At 34.4% G+C, this 20928-nt stretch overlaps 1 protein-coding gene across 1 annotated transcript in view; it reads right to left on the bottom strand.

Annotated features, from left to right (window-relative positions):
- The window catches only part of LOC105428797 (neuronal growth regulator 1), a 69103-nt gene extending 49383 nt beyond the window's left edge, over positions 1 to 19720 (bottom strand). Inside the window, exon 1 of the mRNA XM_011641294.3 lies at positions 18821 to 19720. The gene's annotated coding sequence lies outside the window, so the exon portion shown is untranslated. The remainder of the gene's footprint in view (positions 1 to 18820) is intronic.
- Positions 19721 to 20928: the final 1208 nt, after the last annotated feature.

Raw genomic sequence — 20928 nt, 5'->3', positions numbered from 1 at the left:
GATATGTGCACGAGCGCATGTCACGAAAGTACTAGAGACTGCCGGATTTAGGGTATCACGGCTAGGTCAAAGGGAATAGCGTATGAGACCGGGCTTCATGTAACATCTTTCTTCCTGCGCGCGTTATCGCATGGGTCTCATGGACTCTGCCAGTAGAGAATTATTTAGCGGAAGTACACCGCACATTGTGCGACTACCTTAGAATCAAATTCTTAAGAAATCTAGTGTCTTGAGAGCTTCACTTTAAATCCGACTCGAGAAGAGACGCGACTAACAGGGGAGTGATACTATTAATATTGCATAAATCCAGACTGCCCGTGAGACTATTAATTCTTATCCATATCTTTTCTGAAAATGATATTAGCTTTGTCTTTGTCACTGGAAACTTTTTGCCTATCGTCGCCGAAGCAAATACAAAATGATTTACAAATGATTTACAAATCAGTGACACTAAGCTTTTTCTGCAGGTTTCATTAATTTTCTTTCTTGTTTTGATTTAAAATAAAAAAGAAATTAATTAAGATGTAATTAAAGTTAATAGTCTGAGAATTAAACTTCTTAGGATAAATATATTTCCATAGAATGTTTTGAATTATTTAATCAGAAACACATTATTTGATATAAAAATATTCAAATAACCGTATTATATTAATATCTTTAAAAATATTATTTTACAATCTAATAAATAATGACATAACATTTTGCGAGTTTCTCTTGTGCAAGCAAATTTGTATAAACGGAATCACGTAATTGCATTGCAATAATACATTATTTACCTAGATGGAAACTACGAAGCGCCAAATTAAACACGCAAGTTCGCTCGCGACTAATAATTCGCGGTGAATTATTAGTCGCGTTAAATCAATAGCGTTAGAATCTATCTCGTTGCGGGGCAGATTTGAAATGTCAGCCTTAATAAATATGCGACGTAAAATTAGTTTCCAGAAATTTAATGCGGATTTAAATTGCTATACCTGACAGAAGGGTGAGATTTGCCCGGGTTTAAACAAATCGGAGCCGTCGTGAGAATTTGTCTAGTCGTTCGAATCTCGAGTGTAATACCGCATGTCGTGGAATAATGGTGCCGAAGATATACGCACACATTTCCGACGCGAATTTCGCCTCTAATAACCTCGCCCCATGCGACAAACGGTCGCGAAGAACGCGGCGCGCCACCCCCTGTGGAATTCGTCGCGGTGTGCCATTAAATGCATACCATGCGCAAGGAACATGATATGGTCACAAAAAATGCTCTAGTTAGAGAGAGAGAGAGAGAGAGAGAGAGAGAGAGAGAGAGAGAGAGAGAGCAACGCAGAATTAATAGGCACATCTGTCGCCTTGGCGTTTCTGTCAAGAGGGGGTAGCTTCTAGCCGACAACAAGACGACAAGACCGGGCCAATCAGCGTGTAATCTGTTTAGGTTTGCCCATTTGACACGGATGACTAACCGCAACTCGCTGTCGCACCCGGCTTACCCATTCTCTCGGGTCTTGCGCGACAAGGAATACTTTATGAGACCGACAGATGCGCCCGACGGATTATCCTCTAAGCACACAGAATCCGCCTCGCGCGTTTTATTAACCACCACGTATAAGCGCATGCACACGCGAGAACGGGGCGCGCGGGGAGTTTCATGGTATGGATGATTGTGTAGAGAAAGATTGAGCCCGGGGCAATCATGTACAGCGCGAATGTATTCTTGAGTCATGGGCCAGGTTCACCTACATTGATGACAACGATGATACGAGCCGCTTCACTATCGATTACTCTACTAAACTGGTTTCTCAATATATTTCTTCAAGATCTACAATTATGTTCCGACAGTTAAGAACTGTCGTCTACTTATCAATAAAATTATACGAATAATGTTGAAGTACGAAATGAAATATTCAAAAATAGATATCATACGAAAAGTTTATTTAGATTGAGTTTCATTATTACACAATATATGGAAAATATGATATTTGCGTAAAAATATTTTATCTCTAATGTTTAATTTATTCCTATTAATATTGAATTTTTATATAAAAAAATCATCATGAACAAAAGGGAGAATATATACAGAAACTCCAGCACTTTCCTATTTCCTTCTAAATTAAAAAATGAATATTTGAGACATTTTGCGTGAAAACTTTACCGCATGTATTAGTGTATTAATAAGCTAACGCTTAAAGGTGCGTAACGCTGAAGTTAATAAATTAATTACAAACATTCTAAAATAACTGTTCGACAGTTAAGGAAGTTCTGCGACAAGCACACACGAGTTGAGTTTAACTTTGCGCGAGTTCGAAAATAGAACATGACTCACAGGAATTCTGATTCTAAATTGTAAAGCGTTGCCCTACGAGGAGCAACGTGCTAATTTTCTCATTTTATTTGTCTCTATGGTCCGTAAGTCGCGATAAGCCGATCGGCTTTACAACGGAAGCTGCGCGTAAGCATGCGAGCATAAATTTGCATTAATTCAGTGGCCTCCGTTGTGCGTATGTTACGGAACACAACGTAACGCGTGAAAAGAAAAATTGCCGGCCAGATAATTACCATCCGCTGTGTACGCACGCTGTGCAAATGCTCTTAGTACACTTCCTTTACGAGTATCCTATTTATGCTGAAACATCTCCCTAATTCATATGCATCGGCCCGGAAAATTTGCCATATTTATTTGCACATTTGCGATTTCTCGATATCGTATTTGTACCGCGCGTTATCCTGCAATCCGGTGTTTACTCATTTATAGCTGTCCACCGATAATCCCCATTATTATTGTTTCTCTAAACCGCAGTTGTTTAATGAAGCATTATGCGTTTTTGATTGCAATAATGCAACGCATGAAAATTCATTATCAATATCTGCGGAATAGTAATTTTAATTACTCTTACAGAATTTCTTGAAGAACAACTCTCTCTTCTCCTCTCCCTCTCTCTCTCTCTCTCTCTCTCTCTCTCTCTCTCTCTCTCCCCTCCTCCCTCTCTCTCTTCCTCTTTCCCTTCCCCTCCCTCTCTCCCTGCCTCTCGTTGATCGTTTCTCTTTGGAAGATCATAAAATATGGATTATGATAATTTTTTCAGAATCCAGAAGATGGAATTCTTTTTCCATCTTTAATCCAACTTTAATTTTAATCTAATAATTTTCCATAACTAGCGCACAGTAACTTTCGCAAACTAAATAAATTATTAAAACTGTATTTCATTATAAATCGTTTGTTAAATTATTACGTATTATTACGAACTTTTGAAAATTAATTATTATAGTTTATCAGAATTTTAAAATAACCAATAAAAAATAACTAATAAAATAATTTTTTTTGACAAAACCATATTAAATGTTTTCTCTTATTACATTTAACTAAATTGAAATTATATCATATTTTATCACAATCTGTCTTTATATATTTATCGATTATCATCTAGTATTATTTCAATGCAGGTGAGATACAATTCAAACGAGCCTTTAAACTAAAACTACTTAAACGTTCATATTTCAGTAATTCTGACATCTCTAGTCGTTACGAGTGCATCTACCGGAAAATTAGAATAGGCAGAAAGCAATAATTTAACGTCAAATATAATCGTTTATTGTTCGTGCGCAATGCATTTTCGTTTTGATTTGTGTACCGGCAAAATTACCGCATTAACGATAATTAAAAGGTTCTCAGAAGGTTTATGAGCGATTTGCACTGCGAAAATTTCTTTAGATAACAGAATTTATTTCATTCATTTCTTTAAATTAGATATCCTTACTTTTGATAGCTTTGTAAAATTACTCAAGGATTATCTACATAAATTTTATGTGAATTAAGAAGACTTAATTATTAATCTTTTCCATTAACCTCTTTAACTTCTTACTTTCTGAACAAAAATAATGCAAATAAATTTTATTTAAACATAAATATAAATAGAATTATAAAATATATAGAATTATAAAATATAGGTAAAAGATATGCATTAATCATATTTTTAAAATGTCATGAATTTATTTATTCATATTTATATATTCAGTCATATTTATATAAAATTTATTAAATTTATTTATTATTTATATTTCATTTTATCTCGCTAAATCTAATTAAAAGAAATCATATCTAAATGTGAAACAAATTACATATCTGTTTTTTCAATACAATTTGAAACGCAATCTATGATAGTGCTTTTTAATTATATAATTTATGATATTAAATAAATAAATAAAATAATGTAAATTTAATTGTTTAAATATTATCTAACTTATTAACTCTACGGTGCAATGACTCCATGACACGAGATAAAATATTCTTACGACATATACTCTCATATCGATTTACTGACTGTGCCACGTACAGTCAATTTATGGGTAGATTGGACATCCATACTTCTAGCCAAAGTTCGAATATTTTCCGATGCGAAGCGCATAACCACGTCGCGCTAAAACCGACATCATGAAAACATGCTTTATTGCACATGTTTATTTTTACATGATCCATGTGTAATAAGTCTATTTTTATTACAGACCTAAGGAAAAGAAAAATAAACCTCGCTTTAAAATAAACATGTATAGATTGGTACCTTCGATACCACGATATAATGACTAAATTGCAAAGAAAACATGTAATTCCAATTTATATTTGAAAAGGAAGAATAACATTCTTTAAAATTTTATTTTATAATTGTCATATGTATAAATAAATGTCATATGATATAATAAATAAATGACGCTTTATACAGAATTGTTGTCGTAAAAATATCTATTATCTCACAGTGTGTGACCAAGATTACCAAACATAGCGGTAGTTTAAACTGCGGAACAAACAAACATCTTGGAAGATACATATTTGGAAAACTGCAGCAGCGTGGGAATTTAAGCACCTGTCGTCTTGAAATCTTGTACAATTTTACAAGAAACAAGAGATACAATCCAGATACAATTGTCCGAAGTGGGAATTCAACGAAAAGATATCATTTTTGCAATTTTTAATGCAATGAAAAGAAACTGAAGAAAATTTATTTATCACACGCTCATATCTTCGAAACGGTCACGCCGTGTAAAGCTGCTTAAGAAATTGGAATCCTCTGGGAGAGATTAAATTATTAATTATAGTGAAAGATAAACTGTGAAGAGCCGATAAGAATTACTTAGCACTTTGCGCTTAACGCGGACTAGCCACATATGGTTTTTTACATCTGACGCTCGCGTTACATCGCTAAGCTCCACATCCACTAGCAAGTCCCTAATAATTCATTAATAGTAAAGTCGTGGAAAGAAATGTATACGTAATGCGACAGCAAATGGACTCGCTTCGATCAGATCGTCCAGATAAAGGAGACACCACTCCGATATATTTGAGTCCGTTCAACCGTCCCTCTTCTCGATTTCCACATGATAGAAATCATACGTGATGCCTTTGGCAAGAGGGTGATTTTCCACTGAGAATGGGAACGTCTGACCGTTTGATTATCCACATTATACCCCGGTGGCCGTAATTACAAGTCGAACGCGATATTCGTCACGCCATCTGCTATATCTCAGTACTCCCTCGTGAAAGATAGTCGTGAAGTCAAGTCAACCGAGAAAATAATCGATAAGGCATATCGGAAAGGCAAATATATGTAAATATAATATTCTAAATACTATCCACCTCCTACGCCATGACTTCCGACTTTTTATTTAATAGTCTATTGATTTTTAAATATACGATATGTATTTATGTGACAATTACAACTGGATATTATCTGTTTGTATTTAATATCTTGCAATTTCATGCAACGGGTGCAATAACAATGAAATGATACCATTGAGTCTTTCATTGTGCAAATACCATAAATTCCAAATATCAATGCCACGATCCTCATTAAATATATTATACACGTCTACGTGATCTCGCAAAATAGTACTCCCGGTATTGTAATTATTATTTACGTTTGCATTACATGTTTCAATCTACATAATCTACATTTCTCGTCCTTCCATTTTGATCATATACATGAATCACGGATTCATAGATAGAGAAAATTCACAGACAGCTGTGCACGCACTACATAGAGCGAAGGGAATTTTTCCACAAATCTGGAATTGTGATCCGCCAGCATCGCGGATCCATTCGTGTAAACGTCGTCGCCAAATATCACAAAGGATTCGCACGACGATATTTTCTGCGGATTTAAGATCGTGAGTATCTACACGATTTGGACCACGCTCCGCGGCGTGGAAGATAAGTATCGTGTATATTTTGCGCAAATCGGTCGGGAAAGTGCAAACGCCGCTTTATTTTAAAAAGGACGCAAGCAGGCGGCGAAGGAGGACAAGCGCGGCTGAGCCGGAGTGCAATTTTCAGACAATTTCGTGTAATAACTTTTGCATGTGAAATTGCAATAATACGTTCACCCGGCGGGCTTGTGGGTTGCTGCACGTTATGCAAAGGCCAGTATCTTCCGTACCTTCCCTGCCTTATTCCCCTTCCCCCCCTCTCTCTCTCTCTCTCTCTCTCTCTCTCTCTCTCTCTCTCTCTCTCTCTCGCCCTGTCCTCTTTCTTTTCTTGGTGACAACCATGTATCGTGAGGTCAACTCCGGATGCAAGATACTAGTTCCCATCTTCTTCGCAATATTTGTTTCTACATTTTACCTCTCTACATCTATTTTTTTTACCTACTTTTACTTTTTTTATTTTCACAACTCAATTACAAATTTCTAATTACAAGTATTATTTGCTTTCTTTGCGATTATTACTGTTTAAATATACTTATTAATTCACATTCAATTAAAATTATATCTTAAAAATACCATGAATATAGTATAATAGAACATAATATATCAACATTTAAATTAAAATAGATGATTAATAAATCTCTCTTGATTTATCAAAGAAAATCGTCTGAAAGAGAATTAGATGTTAATTATTTTTTTATTTAAATAAATTTAAATAAATTTTTTTATTAATTTGAAGAATATCTTATTGATATCACTTTAAGATAAGACTTTTCGTTGCGCTTATAATACTTCTTTTTTTTAATTTTTTCCTTCTCTCTCTTTACAATATTTCGAATTTATGACACTGTTGCATTGTTCTATCAGAAATGAGACAAATGGAAATATATTGAGTTTTGTTAACTTGTCAGATGCAAGCGATCGGATATTAGAGAACGTAGTAAAAAGAATCTTTGAAACGAATTTTATCATTCCCTCTGCTAGTGCAAGACAATCTCAAGTGAATTCAAAAGCAAAGAGTTACTGCAGCATTAGCGATTTGCGGAAATAAAATAGCTGTCAAATGGATAGAAAGAAAAGTCGGAGCTACGCATCGATTTTTCTGCGCGAAGAAAGAACTATCTTTCACGCTTTCAACATCTTGAATGAACCAACATGTACATTAAAATAAGTGATTGTGTGGCTACAATTACACAGAAAGAACGAGTTTATTGATTATGGAAAAAACTTACATTGTTCTTGATAATTTTTTCTTAATTACCCACATATTTTGTAATATATACCAGAACTTTTAGATATTTGTGTGTACCGAAGTTAATTAACAAAGGATAAAAGTTAAAAACATACTCATATTATTTTTGTCATCACATGCAATCCTTATTCATCTTTGTGAAGTACGTAATGAAATTTGCAGCGCGCTTTAAACTGCTATATTTAACTCAAGCATGTTTCATTTATGAGAACACCACATTAAAATAATTTATATGAGGAAATTATGACATCACAATTATTTTTCCACTATACGTTTTTAAATTATCTTTATAAAGTATATTTCTTGAATATTCAAATGTTCCGCAAGAGTAAATTTGTAGAAAGAATTAAATCCTATTCTGTAGAAATGACCGTATTAAAAAATTTCTATGCTGCACTGTTTAGAGCTCATTTAACATTAAGATTGCTTTCGTAAAATGCATTTACGATATATCTAAAATTTTTCACATTGCGATTAATATTCGTTTTAACTTATTATTGCGGAAAGGCATCCGAGTTGTGAGATTATTTATAAATTTCAATTTAATTTAACACACAACTTGCAATCTTTATGGAACCATCTGATTTATTTTCTGTAGCACGAAAAGATAAAATGAGAATCAAGAAAATTATTGTTCCGACTTGTCGGCAAAAAATACAGAGAACTTTTGCGATCGCATAAATACACATAAGATTTCAACTAGAGGCGGTAGTTGAAACAAGATTTTTTGATTTGTATTACTAGACAAAGAAAATTCTCACATTTTGTTTGTCGGTTTGTTTATAAACAAAAATTTGCAAAAAGATTTATAATTTCTTATGAAAATATTTAAAGAGGTATATAAAAAATAATAAAATAAAAAAAATAAAATACAGCCTTAGAAAGAAAAAGAATTACAAAAATATAAAAGTGTATAAATTTCATTGAATAGATATAAAAAATACACAATAAGAAAATCGTTGGCTAATTTCAGCTTCTATTTTTGCGATTACGTATAAGTTTGTTCGAAAAAAAAAAATAAATGTTAATCCAATCTATATATATATATATATATATATATATATATATTTCTGGTAAAACTAAGCAGCTAAAAAAGTTCTCGTATTTTCTCACATTCGTGAGAAGATTGGAAGCAACAGTTTGTCTCACTTGAGTTAGTAAACCTGAATGTTATTGAAATTAAAATTACTAGAGCAGAGCTTTGACGTAATTTTATTTAAATTCCGCGATAAATTTTTAGAAAATCAGGTCGCATCCAGACGTCCATCAAAAAATATATCCGCTAAACGATAAAGATACGCCTATATGTCTTTCCGTATTTTAATTTTAATTAGAACCACGATATAAGCAATGGCGATACGTGTATGAAAGATTTATCGTGCAAACGTAATGCTTTTGCCGTTGGCGAATGCAATGATAGCGAACTTAGGATATGGAGCGTGCACTAGCGTTGCAACAACATGAGAGAGTAAATTCTATCTTCATTCCGGGGAAATTGAACCTGACATAGCTCGTTCGAGTGTCCTTCGGAAATGGCGTATTGCTTCACATGCTGCTAATATTTTTTCTACATTTGCCAAGGGGAAAATATCAGGTTTCGCGAAGGCAAGATCAGACAGAATTATAAACGTCATCATGTCATTTCACAAAAGCAAACAGAAAATATATGTTATTTCTTGCAAATGCTGTATAAACAATAAAGCGCAGTTTCAAGAAACTTAATCAACTTTGCAAGAAACAAATTATTTGTTATATGCTAATGCGATGCTATTATTCATTTAATGATTATGATCCATATCATTTTATTATTCTTTCTACTTTACAAAGCGCAGATTTTTTAATATTTAATATTTAATGTATTTTAATTAGTATTTCGTATATCGTAATTCGGTTAATTTAAACCTTTATATAATTAACATAATAGTAATATCGAATATGACATATGATATTATCAGCGCTGAAACATCCAATAATTCAATTAGCAAAAGTTCGCTATTATATTACTATTTCCAAATTTTCCCCAAAGTTTAAGTTTGACTGTATATAAACTATCCAACATGATAATTAAAATAAAATTGCAGCGCGATGTAACACTGGCATTCCACTGTAAATCCGGTCGAGCGGTTGGACTAGCTATACATTTCACTTTTTTTTAGAGTGTCGCAGCACCCGGATATGTCCGAGCATAATAAATTTTATCCTCTTTCGTCGTCCGGTTCTCCTTTACTTATGTTCCATTCGGATATAAATCCTCGCGCGTACAATGAGTCGACCCTTCATGAATACAAAAAGTCAGGAACACGTTCCGCAAGCTCGAATATATTAGTGATTTGCGCAACGGAAACACGAGAATCACACAAGCAATTGAAGATCTAGCATTTGCGTAAAAAATGTTGAGTATGCATTGACAAAATTATCTTCAATAAACGAAATTATACATTTCGTTCTGATAAACATTTATTAATTATATTTAATATATCTATCAAATCATATAATGTCATACAGTGCAACATGATAAAAAGTTAATTTTAAATTTTAAATATTTAAAATTAACTTTTTATCATGTTGCACTGTATGACATTATATGATAGTTAATTTTAAATATTTTTTCGACTAATTAGGAAATATTTATTTTTTTAAATTAATTTCAATTTGGATTAGATTGGAATTTTATTCATGTGATTTTAGATCTGCTTTCCTTCTTTCAACAAGATTTATATGCAAAATGATACCAAACCAATTAATCACACAAGTACTATAATAATTAATATTTTGTATATTTACAAAGTTCGATAAGTATTATATATTATTATAAGTATTATAAGTATTATATATAAAAGGCTTATTCATCGTTATAATATGGGAACGAAAAAATATATCGCGTTCAATCTTGTTAATTATAAATTATACAAAATGAAAATATATTACGTATTAGAATCATTCATCTTTGTCATCGATCGCCGGACATGAACAAACACAATGCGATACATCGTTACTATAAATCGAAAAAATTGGAAATCATCGTAATTCACGCGATGCTATTATATATTAACGATGTTGATGTTTCAGTTGATGAATTGTATACAATATCGGGATTTTTTTCGTGTTTTATTAACGCATAACAGCCAAGCGTCAATCTCAACTCGACTTGAAGTGTATCGCATTTGTTAATATCACACATTAACGTGCGCACATATGTACACGTGAGATTATAAATCTATCTCACTATAAATCTAATTTAAAAAATAATTTTTTCATTAATTCCCCTCGTAGTGAATAATATTTTTCATCAATTATATAATTTAATCTCATATTACTTGCAGATATAATATTTATATAAAAATATTATTTTATATTTAATAAGATGTTTTATCAAGTTTTTTTGGATTTTGTATTATTTAAAAATTATAACATATTTTTACTATATCTCTAAATTTGATAACTCTATAAGAACACCACTGTTTTTAACGTGTTTAGTAGTTTTATAAATAATAACTCGTAATTTTCAAAATATTTTAATTCATACTTTACATAAATAGTATTATATCATTTTAAGCTATTCACCAAAAGCGAACGAATATTTTCAAAATTTCGATATTTCGCATTGGATCGCAAAAATGTCGTTACAATCTCAAATTGTTATTGCCGCTCGTAGCGAATTGTTTCGCTATTATCTTTGGCTATCGCTCGTTACATTTTAACGATCCCTTTTCCGCTTATGACCAATAGAAGGTTTATTCGTACTTTGTTACACATCACCTTTTAGGTGATTGCACTTATTTAAATTTTATCGTGCATTTTATTAAGAATCTTTGATACCTTTTTAAATTGTCTATACGGTGCGAATATATTTTCAGTAGTTAAAATATAAGTTTGAGCGGACGATTAAGATTGCATCGGCTGATGTATCGGTATTTGTAGCGGCTCTTTTGTCAGTTGTTGATAATGATCTGCGAGTACCTACGATGCAAATCACTTCTGCCAGAGACGGAGGAAATTAAGCGGCGCGATAACAATAATGGCTCGATAAGGCTGGACGATTCGAGTTTAGTCCGCCTTGATGTAATTACGTTACGCCGACTGGGCTTTCGCGCAGTGTTTCTGCTTCGATACTTACTATGACAATTAAGAGAAAGTTGCGCTCAATTAACGAGGGACAGATTGCCGATATACGTGTTTCTTTCCGCGAGACAAAGGTACGTCTAATAATAATTCGTACTGGCTCTCATTCGAGACGGCCGCAACTTCGGCGCCGGCGTTCAGGAGGACGTTTAATTCAATGGGGCGGGAATAAGTAATGTACCTTTGATAAAGCCGTTCTTTGCCTACCCCTGGGACCGCGGCGCATCTCCGCATCGTGCTTCGGGCAACGAAGCTTGATTATACAAAGACAGGAACAATTCCGCCCGACGACGCGACAGTTCTGCCTGTCTTATTCCAAGCCGAGTATTCCGTTTTACGAGTCAGCCCTGTAATCCTTACATTGTGTATTAACGCTAATCTTTCCTGTTTAATCGAGCCTTAATGCAGATTCTCCGCATTAGCGGCTATTGAACGGGAATGCACGTACGAATAGATTTTGTCCAATAATTGTCGCAAGATTCGAACGATATTCGAACGATATTATTCTTTATTGAGCTTTTATTGACGATTTTGATGATTTCCACTTAATGACTTGAAAAATTTAATTAATACTTCAATTCCATGAATCGTAACATTTATCATATAGTTGAAATAAAGCCACGATAAACTGCACTCAATTTGACAGCGTACTAACTACATTTCTAATGTTTTCTCTTTCAAAAGTGTTAGAATAAACAACGGTATGTGAAAATCTTAAGTACATATAAAGTTGCTCCGAGGTGCAAACTATTAATAAAACACAATTCTCATGTTTGAACTTGATATTTTCGTCAAAAATTGTACTTTCTATAATATCAACATTAAATATTATATGATCTGAAAACTAAGCGCCAAGTTAAAATTCTATTAAAACCAAATTCATCCAACGACTAAAATGCCACACATGTGACATTAAATATGCTGTACTTTGTCCAGGATAAACTGTAATTAAATTCATTAAGTATTAACGTGGTATTGAATAAATTTAATGTAGCTGCGGTTAGACGTCGATTATGGTTGTTCAATCATGAATATCTTATTAAATGTATATAATATAAAAACAATTAATCTGATGGAAAGTAAAGCCAAGAAATTGGAGAAGTAAAAACATACATGGAATGTACGTATAAAATAAAATGTGAAGAAATTTTCAGAAAACTTTAAGACAATTCTTTTAAGTAAGAACAAGGAACTTTCAATAATCGAATTACAACTCTGCTGGAAGTACATTTGCATTCGGCCGTTTTCTGCAAAATATATGCGGAGGTTAGCATTTCCACTCGCACGGAAATTATAGTCAGATAACAATGGAATATTACAATCCACTGAGCAAAGTTTCTTGCTATGTTGAGCGCACAATTAATTGTAAGAAATATCATATTTCAAATTTACGATAATATCTTTGCCATTTTTATTTGTTCAACTTTTTACGCTTAAGAAACTTGAATATTTTGATATTGAAACGTGACATAATAATTTTCGACTACAATGAAGAATTCAGAAAGTCAATTAACATTATTTTAACATATGTATATGTAATAGTCAATACATGCGCATCATTGCTCTGCTAAAAATAAAAAATTATTCCACGCTTGGACAACTTGGCTATTTTAATACAAAAAATATTTATATAATTTAATAAATTTCAGTATTATTTGAATGATACAAATATGTGCTTGCAATTTATATTATATGTAATAAATATAAACGGAATTGCAACGAAATTTTGTAAGTCTAAGGAGACACAACGGTTACAGCTAGCTATAATGTTGCGAGACAACGACTTCTCGGCGAAAAGAATCATATTCACTTGCTTTAAAAATGCAGAAAGATAACATACAACTTCGCATACTCCAACACAAGTCGCATAAATGTTAGAGACGAATAAGCCATTACTCTTAATAATCTTTCTCTGAAGAATTGCAACGTCGGCTCGTGCAATTTTAATACATTCAGCAAACTTTAGTCGCGCCACGTTCCAGCGTGTTGTAATTTTTATCGTCACCTCCCAGAGGAATTCGTTGCGTTTAGGAATTTAATATCAGAGCATACACACGGTATACTCATCGACGCGCTGTGCAAAGTCCAATCCCCGCTCTACTTTGTTGGGCGATGATTTCGCGACCTGATTTTCATTTCGATGTTGGATGTGGAGTAACGCAAAATATATCGAAGACCGAAATTATCGGAAATTACTTGTCGTACTGCACGGGAGAACTTCGATGTACACGTTCCGCTCGTAATTTCCAGTTACATTTGCTATTTAACATCAAATGCTATTTTATTAATTGACTATGCATTTTCAAACAACGATAGGAAACACATGGTAAAAGGATATTTTGACGATACAGAATTCGAACGCAATGAACGTTTTGTGATGCGAATAATTGCACGACGAGATTTATTTTTATGATAAAAAATGAAAGCTTTTGCATTAATAATTTTTCATTCCGTTTATATTATTTATATTTGCGAGCATACTACTCATAACGTTGCGTTTAGGTCTTTTATGCACGTATATCCCCATTTATTGTAACAAATCATATTAATGATTGTAAATACTTTGACTACCGTATCCATTTTTGCCGGGTATTATTTCGTATATTTTCACTTCCACTTAGTAATAAAACGTGAAAAATTTGTAATATTTATTTTATAAATAAATCCGCTGTTATATATCGACGTCCTTCGTCACATATCGCGTAACATCGATGAGAGTGAAAGGAATTCTCTTCGTGATCTCTTATGATCACCGGCCTGACGGACGGCGACACGTCGCGTAAAAACGGACGTTCCTGTCCCTCGTAATTCTTGTCGGTCGTGTCACAACATTAGAGAAAAAAAAGAAATCCGGTCAGGGGGTTGGTATGCCATTATTGCTCTCTCCTCGCGCCAGCGTGAAATGGAATTTTTTATGACGGCTGGCTCCTATGGGTCGCATTTGTGTCGAGCGTAGAGAATAGACAGGTCCTAATTCGGTCGGGTAACACATAGCGCGGTCTGTTACACCACATACACACACACACACACACACACACACACACACACACACACACACACACACACACACACATCACGATGTGCATGAGAATTAACGAAGACGGAGGAGAATGGCAGAGCACAGTCGATCATCTTCTCGAATATCTTGGCACTTCTCGACCGAGAAAATGAGGCGCACGGCATCAGTCTCGCGCAATTTGAATTGCGAAGTATGCTCGCGTATCGGAAAACTTGAAAATAGCTTAATCGATCATCTTCTCATTCCGCATTACCTCGGTTGTCATACCGTAAGTTACTCGCTCAGCGACTCAATAACGTTTTGAATTATAATCGCGGAAAACGGTATCTATTGAAATGGGATTAGCAGCCCTTAATAGGTGATTGATTAATCATTACATTGAAACAGAATTGCGAAATGTTTGAATTGCTTTGTGCCTATTTGGGATTAAACTATTTCGTTGTAATTGCTATTTCAGTTTCATCAATCCATTACATTTCATCAATCTATCTTTATATAAGTTTATAATATATTGTAAGAAGATATTTTTTTTTTAATTAATTGATGTGTATCGTATTTTCAAAAAAGCAATAAACAAAGAGGAAAAGTTGCCAATTTACACACACACACACACACGTATATATATATATATATATATATATATATATATATATATAAATTAAATAATATATTTTTAGTAGATAATAACCGTTTTTTAAATTTAAAAGGTTGTTAATTCTCTGACCGAAGAAATTGATGAGTGTAATTGCCAAACATGAAAATGTACTTTCAGTGCGATCACGAATTATTTCTACAATCGTGCAGAACACAATGATGTTCTCACTTAATATCGGATAGATTCGAATTGAGTTTTGCGTTCACACTATTTCACACGCGTTAAAACCACCAGCATATCGAAAAGCAATTAGCAAAGTGGCCGAATATCGGTCGCGCATCTACCTCTCTAAGCGATTTGCATAACGCACGGCTAATCATAATCAAAGTAATTAATTGCACCTTCTCCCCTCTCATCTCTCTTGTTCCCACACGATCCGTTCTCGCAAACCATCATCGATATGACCCGCGAAACAATTAGATCGCGATCCTGTATAGTTAGTTCGCCCCCTAGCAGCGTTATTATTAATTTAATTTGCATAACTGCATTACACAGTGAACGCGTAGAATAGCTAGAAGCGTCTTTAAAGCAGCAATCTTGAGAAAATAAATCTCACATAATATCATATAAATTAAACTGGACTTGTATGCTATCGTTTAATAATTTAAATATTATATACATTATGAAGATAAAAATTACGCTTCTAAACATATTTTCGTGTGTAATTTAATCTAGTCTTTTGAAATATTTATATACATATTTACACACACACACACACACACACACACACACACACACACACACACACACACACACACATATCTTGTTGCACAGAATTTTATTAAGAGATTCTTTAAGAGATTTCTCACTATTATTATCAATATTTCACTTCTTATTATTATAGTATTATTTAAATTATTATCTGGGAAGATAATTCCTAAATGTAGAAATTAAAATATCTAACGCACCAAATATAGATAACTAATCTATTTCTCGCAGAATATCAACGTAAAATCGGAGTTTAACAAAGTCATACAATTTTCCACTAGCGCGTTGTCTGCGTTTTCGAAATATTAAATCATCAATTGCTTTTGCGGAAGAGATTCATTCTGCAGTATCTATCAAATCCATTCGTCACACCAAACATTTTTCAAATAAATGGAAATAAAAATATATAACAACTTTTGCTTGCAGCAATATAGAATACAAACAACAATATGAAGTGTTATTATAGTTTAATTAAACTTTAATCCTTTACGCAATCTCTGTAATTAAATTATTTTTCAAGAATCTCTCGCTCTAAAATTGATTTTATCATACATACGTATAATTTAATTAACTTGACGTACGATTTGTCATTTCTATTTGCACCTAGGTATTTGTTAATTTATTATTATGACACCAGAGGAACATTTACTGCTTTTTCTTCTTTTTCCTATAAATCGACTCATTTCACACTAGAGATAGTAACGAGAAGAGCATGTAATGCAGGTGATTGAATAACGTTTCAATGAAGAATTGCTGACAACCCCAGAGTGCCACGCAACAAGCCGATAATGGGCACCTGTTAATTACTCGTTTTAACAAGTCCACTGCGTGCTGATGGACTCGCGGACGTCCACAGGGACGAATCGTAACGGCATCACTCGGAAAGCCGTTCGACGCAAAAACTCTACGCTTAACGTTAAAGCCACGTTATCGAACGTGGAGCCACGCGTAATCTCCACTACCGGTTCTATTGTGTCAGAAAATATTGGCCATTTCTACGGCACGGATCGCGTCACGCATACACTGAAGTGGCGCGGAGAAAACGATCGATGGACAGCAATTCGCGAAATTACGTCACGCGAGTGGAAATAAGTCCGATTGTCGGCGAACCATCTATTCACGAGAGTCCGAATCTCGTGGTCCCCTAAATACATGTCGCGGATATAGCAATAATCTTACTTCGTTCAAATATCTTTTAGTACATCAAAAACGCAAAATCGCAGTTTATTCTTTATACTTTGTCCCAATGGTGAAACAAACATTTCACGTTTCATTCATCTCATCGAAAACATCATGATTAATTAGAAATATAGATTAATATCACTAGGATTTTTAACTATGTTTGCGCTGAAAGTTGTCTCTAAAACTGTCATACTTTCAGATAAAAAAATAAAAATATTACATTCACACGTAATGTGATCAACTGAAGTTATATCGTACCGGCTTGAATATTTTATCACGTTTCTCTCTGCATAGCTAGTATAATTTCAGTAGCGTGTCGTACGCAAAGTCCGTAGGCAAACTCGAAACGAAACTCTAAAGCTAAAAACGAGGATCTAAACTCGACTCGATGGGATAATCGATTAACTTTGAACATTTTTATTGCCGAACAGCGCAAAGCGTCCGAGGGCTGCCATCCAATAAAATTCCTTCCGCAAAAGATATAAGTTGGAGAATGCATTGCATATTCAGCATGTACAGTCGATTGCATATTCGGCACACCGAAATTCGCACGGCGTCGCTGATAAATTGTATTACGTTTTTCGTCTGGAGTGCAAATCGAAGTCTCATCTCCCGCGCTCGCTCATCATCGCAACATCGTTCAATACGGAAATGGCGTAAAAATCCAATTAGAAAATCAAGCAAGAATTCTCCTGTTTTGCTGTTTCCGTGAGTAAATATTATTGCTCGCCATTCGCAATAACGCAATAACGCGTATTTCAATCTATCAGCCAGCCAGTCGACATCGCGAGCGTCGTTACATTAAGAGTTCCGTTGTTGTTATTATACCAAAACGCTATCAAAATTGTTGCTATTATTATTGTGCCCTTTTAACCACAAGCGTCATTAATCCTTCATATAGATACGTATACACGTCTCTCATTGTACGGTTATTAGTGCGATATTTGGAGCAACGTCATTTGTGCTCCCTTCGTTTATTATTAGCCACTGAATACGCTTCAATACAATCAAACTTAAAATACATGTGTTCACAGAACGACATTGTATCAAATACAATAAGATTTAATTAAATTAATAGTTAAGTAGAGTTACGTTATTAAATTTAATGAGATGTGTTCTGTCATTATGGAATGTAATGATCATAAACTATAAGATCAATGTATTGGTGTAAACACAATGACAAAGAGAATTAATAACATTAAAATTTATCAAACTAAACATTCTTGAAATTAATAAATCCAAATTCACAAATCATTAATTAGACTTTAAATTGTAACGTATAACCAGATTTTTCTTCATACAAAAAATAAATAGATATCGACTTCTTCGGGATGTTTATTAAAAATTAAATATAAAAACTTTTTACCTCTTTTATCTTAACTTTTTATTTATGATTTAGCCTTCCAGTCAAATTCGCATTACGGAAAAGAAAATTTAAAAAACGAAAACGTGTAAACGTATAATAACGTTCTCGTTTATATAGACGCGCTTATTATAAGCGCGATGAAAATACGGATCTCGATTAAATAATGTAGTCAGTAGCTAAACTTCCGTTGCATCATAGAAGAGCTTTTTCAAGATTCCGCTTTAGAGGTAGATACGCCTTTTAGAAACATTTCGTATATTTCAGTATCCGTTCACTTCACAGGAGATTCAACGATATATTTGTACGCACATAAAAGAAACGGAAAGAAATGTCACTTACGGTTTCGGAACTGCACTTTTCGGACACGGCGAATTTCTTGAAGGGTAAGACAGCGTTTCTGCACCGTGTACCCCAGACACGTATCCAGATCACTAGGGAATCGCACTGCGATCCTCTTCAATTTACATAGAGGAACGTGTCGTTCGTCATGTCATAAGCCGTTCCACGCGCACTTTTACGCGCCGTTTACCGCAATGACGATGACACACACGCAGTGCAGGTATCACTTCCGGTCCAGGAATCCGTCGCAGCTGATATCTCACAACAGATCGCTGTTTGTCGAGTACGCGACACTGTTTAGCCACTGCTTGTCGCGAAAAAACTGGTCCCGGGTTGAACGCGCCCCCGCGCGCACTTTCATTCCATCATCGCGCCACAATCAGTCACTTCGATCCGTAGATCATTGTTGATCGTCAGAGAACAAACGTTCGCCCAAGTAGGATGCGTCGAGAATCCCCAGGGGTGAATCACTACCGTAGTGAATCACGTCGTCAATCGTTCCTCGTTCGCAATCGCGATCGTGCGATCCACATTTTAACCGGTCAATCGGAGCACTTTTCTGATACACATCCCCAAAATGCGCGATCGTCGTCGTCGTTGTCGTTGTCGTAGCGCGTAAAAATTTACGCGCTGTTTTCAATAAATTTGAAATCGCAGTTTGATAGGATTCGTAATTCGATTTGCAAGAATCGTCGATAAAAGAATTGACGTCACAAACAAATTGACAAGTTCTCTCGATCAATGCCGGACAGTTGACAAATCGGATACTGACGATGAGCGGAGTGATAGCGCGACGACGAGGATGGAAGGGGAAGAAAGCGAGTGCGTGTAAATCCAACGCGATCGCGAGGCGCAAGCGGCACGTCGTGATGTTGGCAAGCGACTAACCTCCGAGAGCCGCTTTGCACCCCCGGACGTCCGCGCATGCCTCCTACCTTAAAGAACGCACCCCCGCCCTCGCGTCGCCGCGGGCTCAGCCGTGTGCAGCTACCCTCCACGAAACCGCGTTGACTTCATCTTTTTTGACGAGGAAACCACTACTCTCTTTTCTCGCCTCCCTTGTGCGCCTCCCTCACCCTATACGTGTGTGTCCTACTACCACCTGTCCTTCTCCACTTATCCCTTTCTATTTGCGTCGCGATCATCTCTTCCGGTCAATAGCGGGATACCCACGCGGTACCCTAAAAACTTCCCTAACTTAACCGTTATTCTTTGCTCTTTGACCAATTTGATATCGGACATTTTTCGTAAGTAAATTAAATTTGCGTTAACAGTCTTTTTTTTAATTGTAAGAAAATAAAAACAAAAAAGATTTTTTTTTCACAAATCATTTATCATATTTTATCATGAAGGAAAGATTTTCTTATTTATTTAATTCTTTTATGTAATTCTTGCTTTTCCAGAAATACAATTTGCAGGCTAGGTATTTATTACATGTTTATCGCGTTCATACATTTAGTCTTCATATTTTATATAAATATAATTTACGTAAAAATAATACTTTTTATATATTTACATAATTATTGGTAAATATATTGTTTCTCAAATGTCTAACTTTTTTTTAACATTTAAATACTTTAATCGCGATTTAGAAATCGAAAATAATTGTTTTTTTTTTTTTTTTTTTTCAAGAAATTTAATCAATCTCGCATTTACTAAGCCTCATATTTAAAATAGTAAAATTTGTTTTTACTTTAAATTCATATAACATATATACCAAAATATGTACATCTGCTTTTTTTAAAAATATTTAACGTCGGTGGAGTTTATAGACCATAATTCGTTGAATAATTCTAACGTCGTATCAATACATGTCACGGTACAAATTCGCCAGTATACAAAATCATTTTCTGCCCAGATAGTAAAAGGTACGAGCCAACGAAAGGTAGAAAATTGCACGAGGTAATTTCTTGAAAATGTCGCGCACGCGAGTGTCCCGGAAAAACGTTTCCGTGCACCAGCTTCGAAAAACTGCACCGCGAGGTTGGTTGGAGTGAGTTTTTATTTTCCATACCATACGTTGCCAAACAATAGGTTACCAACAAAAATATTCGATTGAACCTAAATTCTGAATTTTTAAGAAAGAAAATAACAAACAAGTCATTCAC

This window comes from Pogonomyrmex barbatus, unplaced genomic scaffold (assembly GCF_055798465.1).
Source record: "Pogonomyrmex barbatus isolate J1 unplaced genomic scaffold, ASM5579846v1 scaffold9, whole genome shotgun sequence".
Lineage (NCBI taxonomy): Eukaryota > Metazoa > Arthropoda > Insecta > Hymenoptera > Formicidae > Pogonomyrmex > Pogonomyrmex barbatus.
This window is presented reverse-complemented; position numbering and strand designations above follow the sequence as displayed.